Source organism: Anomaloglossus baeobatrachus, chromosome 6 (assembly GCF_048569485.1).
Source record: "Anomaloglossus baeobatrachus isolate aAnoBae1 chromosome 6, aAnoBae1.hap1, whole genome shotgun sequence".
Taxonomy (NCBI): domain Eukaryota; kingdom Metazoa; phylum Chordata; class Amphibia; order Anura; family Aromobatidae; genus Anomaloglossus; species Anomaloglossus baeobatrachus.
Window position 1 is genome coordinate 517,576,594 of NC_134358.1, and position 11,469 is coordinate 517,588,062.

Genomic DNA, 11,469 nt, shown 5'->3' on the forward strand with positions numbered 1-11,469 from the left:
GAGGGTGCCAGAACACGAGCGCCTTCTGCTCTTCACTGTCCGGAAGAGAAAGTGCCCCAAATATTTGGTGCATGACCTTATCAGTATGTGTTAAGGTGAGCTCTTAATCAGAGATCACTTGTTGCTTACTGCCTGGCCTAATTGGTGTGGATCGAGTCCATGCTTGAAAAATGAGATTAGACACACAGTCGGATATTCATCTTTCCTCGACAAAAGTCGGCCTGGACTCTGCTTTATTTCAGCTAAAGCATGTCTTGATATAACCTTGGAAAGGGCATGTCCGGATGTGTTCATTGGTCAGTGGGTTGAACAATGTGGTAAGGGTGCTTTTCACGCTGCGACATCGCTAACGATATATCGTCGGGGTCACGTCGTTGGTGAAACACATCCGGCGCCGTTAGCGACATCGCAGCGTGTGACACCAAGGAGCGACGATCAACGATCGCAAAAATGTCAAAAATCGTTGATCGTTTCAGAATATCGTTGGTGGTGCATGCCGCTGGTTGTTCGTCGTTCCTGCGCCGTCACACATCGCTGTATGTGACACCGCAGGAACGACGAACATCTCCTTACCTGTGTCCACCGGCAATAAGGAAGGAGGTGGGCGGCATGTTCCGGACGCTCATCTCCACCCCTCCTCTGCTATTGGGCGGCCGCTTACTGACGCCACAGTGACGTCGCTATAACGCCAAACGCACCTCCCCCTTGAGGGAGAGATTGTTCGGCGGTCACAGCGACGTCGCTGAAAAGGTATGTGTATGTGATGCTGCCGTAGTGATAATGTTCGCTACGGCAGTGATCACCAAATGTCGCACGAACGACGGGGGCGGGTGCTATCATGCACGACATCACTAGCTATCGCTAGTGATGTCGCAGCGTGTAAAGCACCCTTTAGTCCATGAGTTGATTGGTGGGCATCATCGTAGGCGGGTCTATGATGTCATTGGATGGATCCATGATGGTGGTGATGGGAGGGACGTCATCTGGTGGATCCATGCTGATGGTAGGGTCTGTGATGTCATCGGGGGCCATCTTGGGTTCCTCTGAAGACTGGCTTATGTATAGAGAATTGATTTAATTGAACACACTTCTCTCAGTGCTCTATGTCCAGAGGTTAACTAAGTATTTCATCTTATGGCTCTCCTCAACATATGAAGACTGCTCCCCATAAAGTGATTCCTGACAGAGGGTTGTGCACCCCTGACCCAAAACTAGGACAAGAACAGTCCCTACTGCAATTTTAATGCCCCCGTTCATGTACGGTTATCGTGTTTCTGGGCATCAGGAGCGTCTCTGATGTTTTCGGGGCCGTTTCTAGCCTGGACACTCATTTCCCGTCAGACAGCAATCATCTACTCCCATCAGGAAAGTTCGGCTTCTTTCTGCTTAGAATGAAGCCGTGTTGTGAATATTTATCCTGCATGGTAATAATAACTGTGCTTTATTGCACCGCAGGGGTCCCCTAGACACTCAAAAAAAGTATTGCATTCATTTAGTGTTCTGCATCAAAAAGTACAAGAGCTGTCTGAAGTCAAGAATAAAAATATAATACGTGGAAGCCGGCTCAATTGATTCCACTGGAGGTGAAAAAGCAATCTGCTCCCAGTAGGATTAGGTGGTGGGCTGCTGCTTTAGATGGCCATTGATGATTGTGTACTGTTTGTTTTTCTATTGTCGTCGTCGTTATATAAAGACCTGTTCACCGGGTGGCACGCTCCTAATCTGCAATGCTTCTCCGTATATTTGCTTATCTCTGTGCCCGGGAGAAGCATGTACTTGCCCCCATGCAGAGTATAAAATGGAACTGTACTGTCTGCACATTTTCTTCTCTACTTATTTCTCTCATGGAAATGTCGACTCTATGAATAGAGAATATGCACAATTCTAGTTATATAGCCCAAATAATAATCCAGTAACCCCTTCACTTCCTAAGTCAATAAATACAGTTATCGCAAGTACATCTTACAGATTTGCGGACCTGACAAAACGCCACCTGCTGCTTAAGTCACCCACCCCCAACACCTGACCACCGTAACAGTGCCAATATTGTACCGGAGACTTCTTAAGAACAAACGGAGTTTGCACATTTTGCGCAGGACTGTTGGATTGTTTATGCCGACAAAAAAACATTTGGGTGAGCGGGGCGTAAACAGAGGATGTGCTGCCGACAACAAGCACGTTTTTGATTTATACTTACAGTCGCTGAAAGAATAACGAAGGAACAGCTCAATTCAGAATTCTAAGAAATTAAGCTACAGAATTATTTATATGTACTAAGACATGTCGGGAAACTCTTATGATCTCCTGCAAAGGTTACTCAGTATTGTTTCATCAGCATTATGGGCAACACTTTAAGGCTGTTCTGATTTAGCAGGATGAGGGCATATAGCAGAATGGGGGTATATTCTGAGCAGGATGGCGTATATTCTGAGCAGGATGGGGGTATATTCTGAGCAGGATGGGGGTATATTATGAGCAGGATGGGGGTATATTATGAGCAGGATGGATGGGGGTATATTATGAGCAGGATGGATGGGGGTATATGAGCAGGATCGATGGGAGTATATGACCAGGATGGATGGGGGTATATGAGCAGGATGGATGGGGGTATATGAGCAGGATGGATTGGGGGTATATGAGCAGGATGGATTTGGGGGTATATGAGCAGGATGGATTTGGGGGTATATGAGCAGGATGGATGGGGGTATATTAGCAGGATGGATGGGGGTATATTAGCAGGATGGATGGGGGTATATTAGCAGGATGGATGGGGGCATATGCCAGAATGGGGTATATAACAGGATGCGGCCATATGCCAGGATGACGGTATATAGCAGGATGGGGGGGCTATACCAGGATGAGGGACATATACTGTATATACAAGGCAGGAGGATCATTACCAGGATGGGGTACCTTAGTAGAGAATTTGGGGACATTACCCCCCATAACAATGTAAGCAGCAGATCCTCTCCCCATAACCGTGTCATGTCCTCATTTTTTACTTAAAATTTTATTTTCCTCCTCTAAAACCAGAGTGCGTCTTATGGTCCGGTGCGTCCTATAATCCGAAAAATACGGTAAATCTTTGCAACCAATGATTGGGGAAAAAAAACCCAAATCTTACCAGGTGGTCCCTACCGAAGAACACCGCTGAAAAGCAGAATGATGAAGCAAGCAATTTTATGCAAGTTCCATGACCCTACGAGTCAGCTAATACCTCTGAGTCATCCCGAGGAGGAGCGCCCCTTTATACTTGTTCTTTACATTGTCAGTAGTTTAATTCATTTATACGGGAAATGGATTTCAATGATTAATTCTGGTTTTCCCCTTTCAACTTTCTCCCTCCGTACCTCCCGAGATTAGTCATAACAGTAAAATCATTAACACGTTTTCTGGGAACTGCATATTGTAGAGACCCTTACCCTTTGCACACATTAATTAAAAGATTCTGCATTCTTAAATGACCCTTAAACTTAACACATCTTTTTCTCGAGCATTTTTTAGGTCACGGTTTAATTATGATAAATATTACAGATCAGCAGAGTCTGGTTTGTTTTCGTTGCGTTCGGAGTAGACTTCTGTTAATGCTTTGACCCTGTCTGCAATAGTTGGCCCACCAGTGGTGTAAATATTCTTTGTGGTATAATTTTTAGTCTGTTTAATTAATTCATCAATGCCAGAATTGCTGCTAGAGGGTAAACATTTTTTTTTTTGCAATTTTTAGTTTAGTCCATGTTCTTGATGTAAAGCAGTATTGCTCTTGATGTAAAGCTCAGACAAGTGACTGTCAACCGAACCCAGCGAATTTATGGAACTGGATCACCATCTAATGTGATTGGGGGGGGCTTCCTGATTCCCCCATTGACAGATGATGCAGAAGGAGAAAAGGATTGGACATGTTGAAATTCAACACCTGATCCTTTCGTTTACACGGGAGATAAAAAAAATTTCAAGGGGTCTGGCATTAGCTCACTCTACATTACCCATTTATCCTCCTTTAGCTTTCACCTGTTAAGATAGCCAGAACCGTTACTACACAAGTTCGCTGTGAGTGACAACCACAGTTTGGATCCTGTGTACCCATCTTTCTCTTAGGCTGAGGCCACACAGGATTTGTGCAAGTCCTCACATGACGCTCGGCACACGCTCGCAGCACAGTGGGAGCCGAGTGTCATGTGATTGTGGTCCGATCGTGCAATCAGACCACAGCTGCGGAGGGGAGGGCCGGTGCTCCGGAGGAGAGGGAAGGATTTATCTCCCTATCTCCTCCTACCGGCTGATGGGAGAATCAAGAGCGTGAAACAGGTTTGCATTCCACCCGCAGCATGCTGTGATTGTTTTCTCTGCCCGATTTCTTTAATTGCATTCCACTCGCTCCGTATTACTCGCCGTGTGCTGACCCTTAAAGTGAACCTGCAGCTTGTACCCCCCCCCATACATGCATACCTCCCCAAACCATTTATGACTTTGTATCACATCAATCCTTTTGTAAATCCAATACGCTCCTCTGGAAATCACATTTTGAAGTTTAGCCTGGAAGTGCATTGTTTCTTGACGATGCACTTACAGCTTCTCAGTCTCTGCTGTATTCTCTATCACCAACCCCCCCTTGTTGTCTGATGGGTCATAGGCCAATGTACCAATGCCAACCACCTATCAGTAAGCCAGGAAAGGGGGCTGCTGCTAGTTAGAGAATTAGCAGAGACTGAGAAGCTGTAAGTGCATCGTGACACCCTGATGCACTTAGAATGAACTTCATATTGTGTTTTTTCTTTTTTTTTTTTCTGCTGGAGCAGCACTTCTGGATTATAAAGGGATTGACTGGTTCATCTCTTAAAAGCTACATAGTATTATAAATAATTTAAGGAGGTAAAAGTTGCTGACAGGTTCCCTTAACGTATTTAAACCACCATCCCAAGCGCTGTAAATGTTTGTCTACGTATAAATATAGGGGTTGACCCATTAGGTCATGTCCTGTTCAAATTTGTTAATCAGAGCGTCCAAGTAACTGAAAATGTACAGACACTGTGGGAGAGACAGTATGTGACAATACATACAGTGCATAGCTCCCATTCCCATGAATAAGTGACCATATTATACATGGCTCCACTGGGTCTTCCTTGGAAGGAACTGGGAGGAAAGATAGAATATTGGCGCTATGTGTAGTAGGCATTATAAACATACAATATCGGAAAGCTTTTTCTAATGTATCTTCATAATATATATCTTGCATGTTGAATAGGCAGAGCTTCCTACACCGCGTAGAATATGTAGATATTGAGGTATCTCAGCGGCACGCTCATCGGTCTGAAGTTGGTATTCTTCTGTCTGACTTTCCGAGGACTGAAAGTGTGGGCTCCAGCCACTCTAGGAGACTGGAATTTCTATCCAAATAGACTTGTCAGCGCCACTTCCTAGATTGGATTGAGACCACATGCACGTTGACAGTGTGGTTGCTGCTCTATTGACTTTGTTTTATGCTTTTTCCAAGGCACTGTGCACACATTGAATTTTTGTACATTTTTACAGTGCAGACTCGTCACAAAACCTGAAGGGTTTCTTGATGCCAGCTAAGTGAGAATCCTGGAGTCTCGTGCACACGTATAGTATTTTCTCTGTGTAAGTTTGGTGTCGAAATAAATCTGCAACATGTCAATTCTTTCAGCGATTTTGCCGCAGATTTCACCCATATTAATACATGGAAAATATCTGCACCAACAACACGTGTATTTACCGCAGCATTTTTCCAACCAAGACATGCAGGAAAGGTGCAGAAATTTCTGCAGCAAATATTTAATGTGTTCACATAGCCTTATGCCACATTGACACATCTGAGGGAAGTGTCGTTACGAAATACTTTTTTTTTTTTTTTTTATTATTGGACCACACACAGGCTTGTTGAGTGTGTGCCAATCCTCAAGATCAGATCACAATACCATCCTCTCTGAAGTTTATGGATCTCACACTTGGATCTGTGATTTTCACAGATCTTTGTATAGATCCATGAAATGCCATAGGTCCGTGTGCCATCTGATAAAAAGATCTGGTAGCACACAGACCCTCTACACAAGAGTGTAACCTAACAGAGTGGGGTCCTCAGCCGTGAGCAGTTCACTTATGACATGGGTCCGTGGCGGCACAGACTGAGGAGGTCCTCTGTCCAATAATATGGGCACCGTTATGAGTCTGTCCAAAGCTGTTTGCTTCTTTGGAGATGGACGTGGACCCCTTTCTTTCTTGGGCCCCTGTGCGGCTCCCCAGATTGCACCAATGTTGTTTCCGCCCCTGAAGCTATAGCGAGTGTTAGAGGATCAAACTGGAACACAATGACGCTGGCGATGGACGGTTACAGTCATGAGTAAGGAATCTCAATGCCGTGTTAGCCTTCATTATTTTGTTTTTCTTCTTTGCTCACAGCTGATGAGTATACACATATTGAGATTAATATATATTTAATAGTTGTTTGTGCAGGAATGTAAGAAAGGGAAAACAAGTGAAGTTTAAGGCTGATGTCAAGGACAAGTGTTATCTGCGCCTTTGTTGTAGTGAAGGTTTGAAATGATGAGTGGAGCGTTGGGGAATCGGCGAATGTTTGAAGTTTTTCATGTCTGTCTCTAGATGGATTTTTTTTCCCTATAAATCGCATTCCCCTTGCTTTGGTATGTAAATGAGCCGGCGTAGCTGCACACCCTGAAATTAGACATTACATTCACTGTATCCTTCCTGTTGAACTTTGAAGCTGACAGTCGGGGCTCGGAGGAGGAGGGGCGGCTCGTCTCCTAATAGCAGGGCATGTTCTCCAGTAGACATAAAACATTTAATTTGTCGGGCAGTTTATATTGTGATTTCATACTGATGCTACTGAGGAGTCGTCTTCTTCTTGGTGAAAGTGAACTTGGAAAGCAACGAACAAAGGACTTGTTCCGAAATTCATTTGTCTTTAACTTAGAGTCTGCATAAAATAATACGCAGATACCATTTTCCGTTGTACGGACGCTACAGCCTTGTTTTTATCTTCATGGATTTTTTTTAACTGTTTTTGTAGGGTGTAAGTAATATGTTATATAGATATTGTGACCTATGTGTCATCACCATTTAATTGATTTCTCGTGTTTGTCTTTACATTTTAGGTTCTTGACAGTCTTGACCTTCTCAAATGTTTTTTCTCTTTTTAGTTACATTTTTGTCAAAAACTAATATCTTGACCACAATGTTTTCCTTGATAGGTTTTTCAGATATTACTTATATCCGACTGCATATTATCCTTTCTACTCCTATAAAACCAGCCCTGGTTACATGCTGATTATTAGTGATGAGTGAGCACTACCATACTCAGGTGATCGGTACTCGTAACTAGTGATAGGCGAGCACTTCCATGCTTGGGTGATCGGTACTCGTAACGAGCGGGCACTGCCATGCTCGGGTGATCAGTACTCATAACTAGTGATGAGCGGGCACTATCATACTTGGCTGATCGGTACTGATAACTAGTGATGAGCGAGCACTACCATGCTTGGGTGCTCGGTACTCGTAACTAGTGATGAGCGAGCACTACCATGCTCAGGTGCTCAGTACTCATAACTAGTAATGAACATGCACTATCATACTCGGGTGATCGGTACTGGTAACTAGTAATGAGCGTGCACTATCATACTCGGGTGATCGGTACTGGTAACTAGTAATGAGCGTGCACTATCATACTCGGGTGATCTGTACTGGTAACTAGTAATGAGCGTGCACTATCATACTCGGGTGATCGGTACTGGTAACTAGTGATGAGCGGGCACTATCATACTCGGGTGATCGGTACTGGTAACTAGTAATGAGCGTGCACTATCATACTCGGGTGATCGGTACTGATAACTAGTGATGAGCGGGCACTATCATACTCGGGTGATCGGTACTGGTAACTAGTAATGAGCGTGCACTATCATACTCGGGTGATCGGTACTGATAACTAGTGATGAGTGAGCACTACCATGCTCAGGTGCTCAGTACTCATAACTAGTAATGAACATGCACTATCATACTCGGGTGATCGGTACTGGTAACTAGTAATGAGCGTGCACTATCATACTCGGGTGATCGGTACTGGTAACTAGTGATGAGCGGGCACTATCATACTCGGGTGATCGGTACTGGTAACTAGTGATGAGCGGGCACTATCATACTCGGGTGATCGGTACTGGTAACTAGTAATGAGCGTGCACTATCATACTCGGGTGATCGGTACTGGTAACTAGTAATGAGCGTGCACTATCATACTCGGGTGATCGGTACTGATAACTAGTGATGAGTGAGCACTACCATGCTTGGGTGCTCGGTACTCGTAACTAGTGATGAGCGGGCACTACCATGCTCGGGTGCTCGGTACTCGTAACTAGTGATGAGCAAGCACTACCATGCTCGGGTGATCAGTACTCGTTAACCGACAATAAAGGAAGCCTATGGAGACCTCAAGCATTTTTCTGGAAGAATTTCCTAAAAAGGGCAAAAGTTCCCTATAGACGTCCATTATATTAATGAGTTGAGCCTGTCCGAGCGTCAAAATGCTCATTACAAGTATTGAGCACCCAAAGCATGGTAGTGCTCACTCATCACTACTGATTATGTCTAAGGTAAGGGTTTGGAACAATACAGTGCTGTTTTGTGGTTTTTTTTTTTTGTTTTTTTTTTTTCTTTCCTACCCCCAAAAGAGAATCAACATATGAATTCTAGCGTCTTTTCTGATTGAAAATTAAAAAATGCTCTAAATTTGATTTAAAGTGGCTGGTCACTACATTAATATTGATGGCCTATCCTTAGGATAGGTCATCAATGTCTAATTACCGTGGCTCTGACACCCCGCACCCCCGCCGATCAGCTGCTCTCGATGGCAATCACGGCAGCAGGTGTCTGGAAATGCTCAGTTCCGGAGCTGCCTCATTTTCTGATAGTGGCTGCAGCCGGGTACTGCACATTTGCTTCCCATTCAAATCAATAGGAGACGGATATGCAGTGCCCTGCCACGGCCGCTATTAGAAAACGGGGCAGCTTCAGAACAGAGCATTTCCGACCACCTGCTGGAGCCAGGATCAGCCGATCGACGGGAGTGTGGGGTGTCGGACCTCCTCCAATCAGACATTGAGGACCTATCCCAAGGATCAGTGCTTAAAGTAGTGGACAACCTCCTTAACAATCAGATGAAGCAGAAGAAATGCTCCAACCACAAAAACGGTTTATAAAAAAAAAAATATAAAAAATTCAGACAGAAGAATACACATACAAAAAAAAAATCTGTACACCATTTTTTCATGTATTTTTGAACTGTACCTACTTTAAAAATCTACATCAAAGAGAATTTGAAGCATATTTTTTTTTTTTTTTTTTTGTACCGGAGCCACTTCAAAATGAAAGTGAAAAAAACTACCTGTGCAGCTAATACCATAGGGTGTAGATGACCCGACCCCTGTACTCCTCCTTACATCCCTGACACTCTTATACGAGGTGGCAATCCACAGCCACTTGAAAGTTGCCGTCTCCTTCTTTGCCGATTAACCTCAGCCGGATCAGGTGAAAGACGAGCCCCTGTTCTCAGGTGGGCATTGTGATTGACAGGCTGTCTTAAAGACATGGGCTTTACCTTCCTTATTTGGTCCTTATTTTCTTTGGACCATTCCATGACGGTCATTGATTCTGGTCTTCGTAATCTGTCGGGACGTCAGTCTGGTGTCACCCTTCTGTGTAGACACTCTTCTTGGACTCTTCATTGTTGGCTCGATGATTCCTCACTCCGCAAGTTCCCGACCAGTGATGGATTCCTGCTGCTCAAGTGCTGATTTTTTTCCAATAGTTGCCGGATTAGCAGGTTTTCCAAACAATTAGCTTCCAAATCAAAGACGTTCCTTTTTTTTTTCCCCGTGTTCTGTTGATAGAGGAACTGTAAACCATTAAATGACTGTGCAGAAGCCTTGGAGACCGAACATTAGCAGTTTGATTTGCTCATTTGTTTTATATTCTATCATAATGTTTTCACTGCAGTTTCCCTTAAGCTGTGAAAATTAGAAAGCACTGGTGAGGCGTTAACTCCATTGTCACAAACTGTACTTGACTTTGTAGAAAACGTGGGACGGTCACAGATCCTGATCACACTCGGAACATTACTGCAAACGTCTTGGTTGACCAAGTAGGAAAGTAGTTTTTTGTTTTATTGAGCACTGAAATCTTTCTAGCTATCGATCTCACTTTCTTGAATCCCATTAATTAATTAATTTATTAATATATTCCCAATGTCTGTGTCATTTCATCCTCCCAACAAAACCAGAGATGGCGAAACATGACGTCCACACTCCATTGGTATTGAGCAGTCAAAAGATTGGATCTAATTGTCATTGGGCTAAACCAGATTTGCTACATTTATTTTATACCATATACTCTAAATCCTCTTGTTCTGCTTGTCTTATATTACAAGTGTGTATAATTATATAGCTTAAAAAGTATTCTCTTTTATTTCCCTGCCCCTTTCCACCACTGATATTATTTGTTCTAGTTTGAGCCCATTTAATTTAATCCTGATCTATTTTATGACCCCCCCCTATTCTGAAGTGGGGTGTCATAATACATAAACCTCAGGTGAGCAGGTCACCCATACATATACCTCAGGTGAGCAGGTCACCCATACATATACCTCAGGTGAGCAGGTCACCCATACATATACCTCAGGTGAGCAGGTCACCCATACATATACCTCAGGTGAGCAGGTCACCCATACATATACCTCAGGTGAGCAGGTCACCCATACATATACCTCAGGTGAGCAGGTCACCCATACATATACCTCAGGTGAGCAGGTCACCCATACATATACCTCAGGTGAGCAGGTCACCCATACATATGCCTCAGGTGAGCAGGTCACCCATACATATGCCTCAGGTGAGCAGGTCACCCATACATATACCTCAGGTGAGCAGGTCACCCATACATATACCTCAGGTGAGCAGGTCACCCATACATAAACCTCAGGTGAGCAGGTCACCCATACATATACCTCAGGTGAGCAGGTCACCCATACATATACCTCAGGTGAGCAGGTCACCCATACATATACCTCAGGTGAGCAGGTCACCCATACATAAACCTCAGGTGAGCAGGTCACCCATACATATACCTCAGGGGAACAGGTCACCCATACATATACCTCAGGTGAGCAGGTCACCCATACATATACCTCAGGTGAGCAGGTCACCCATACATATACCTCAGGTGAGCAGGTCACCCATACATATACCTCAGGTGAGCAGGTCACCCATACATATACCTCAGGTGAGCAGGTCACCCATACATATACCTCAGGTGAGCAGGTCACCCATACATATACCTCAGGTGAGCAGGTCACCCATACATATACCTCAGGTGAGCAGGTCACCCATACATATACCTCAGGTGAGCAGGTCACCCATACATATACCTCAGGGGAACAGGTCACCCATA

The 11,469-nt window shown here is 44.2% G+C and overlaps 1 protein-coding gene across 1 annotated transcript in view; it reads left to right on the forward strand.

The window, feature by feature from the left end:
• PARD3 (par-3 family cell polarity regulator) overlaps positions 1 to 11,469 on the forward strand; it is an 807,488-nt gene that overhangs the window by 225,184 nt on the left and 570,835 nt on the right.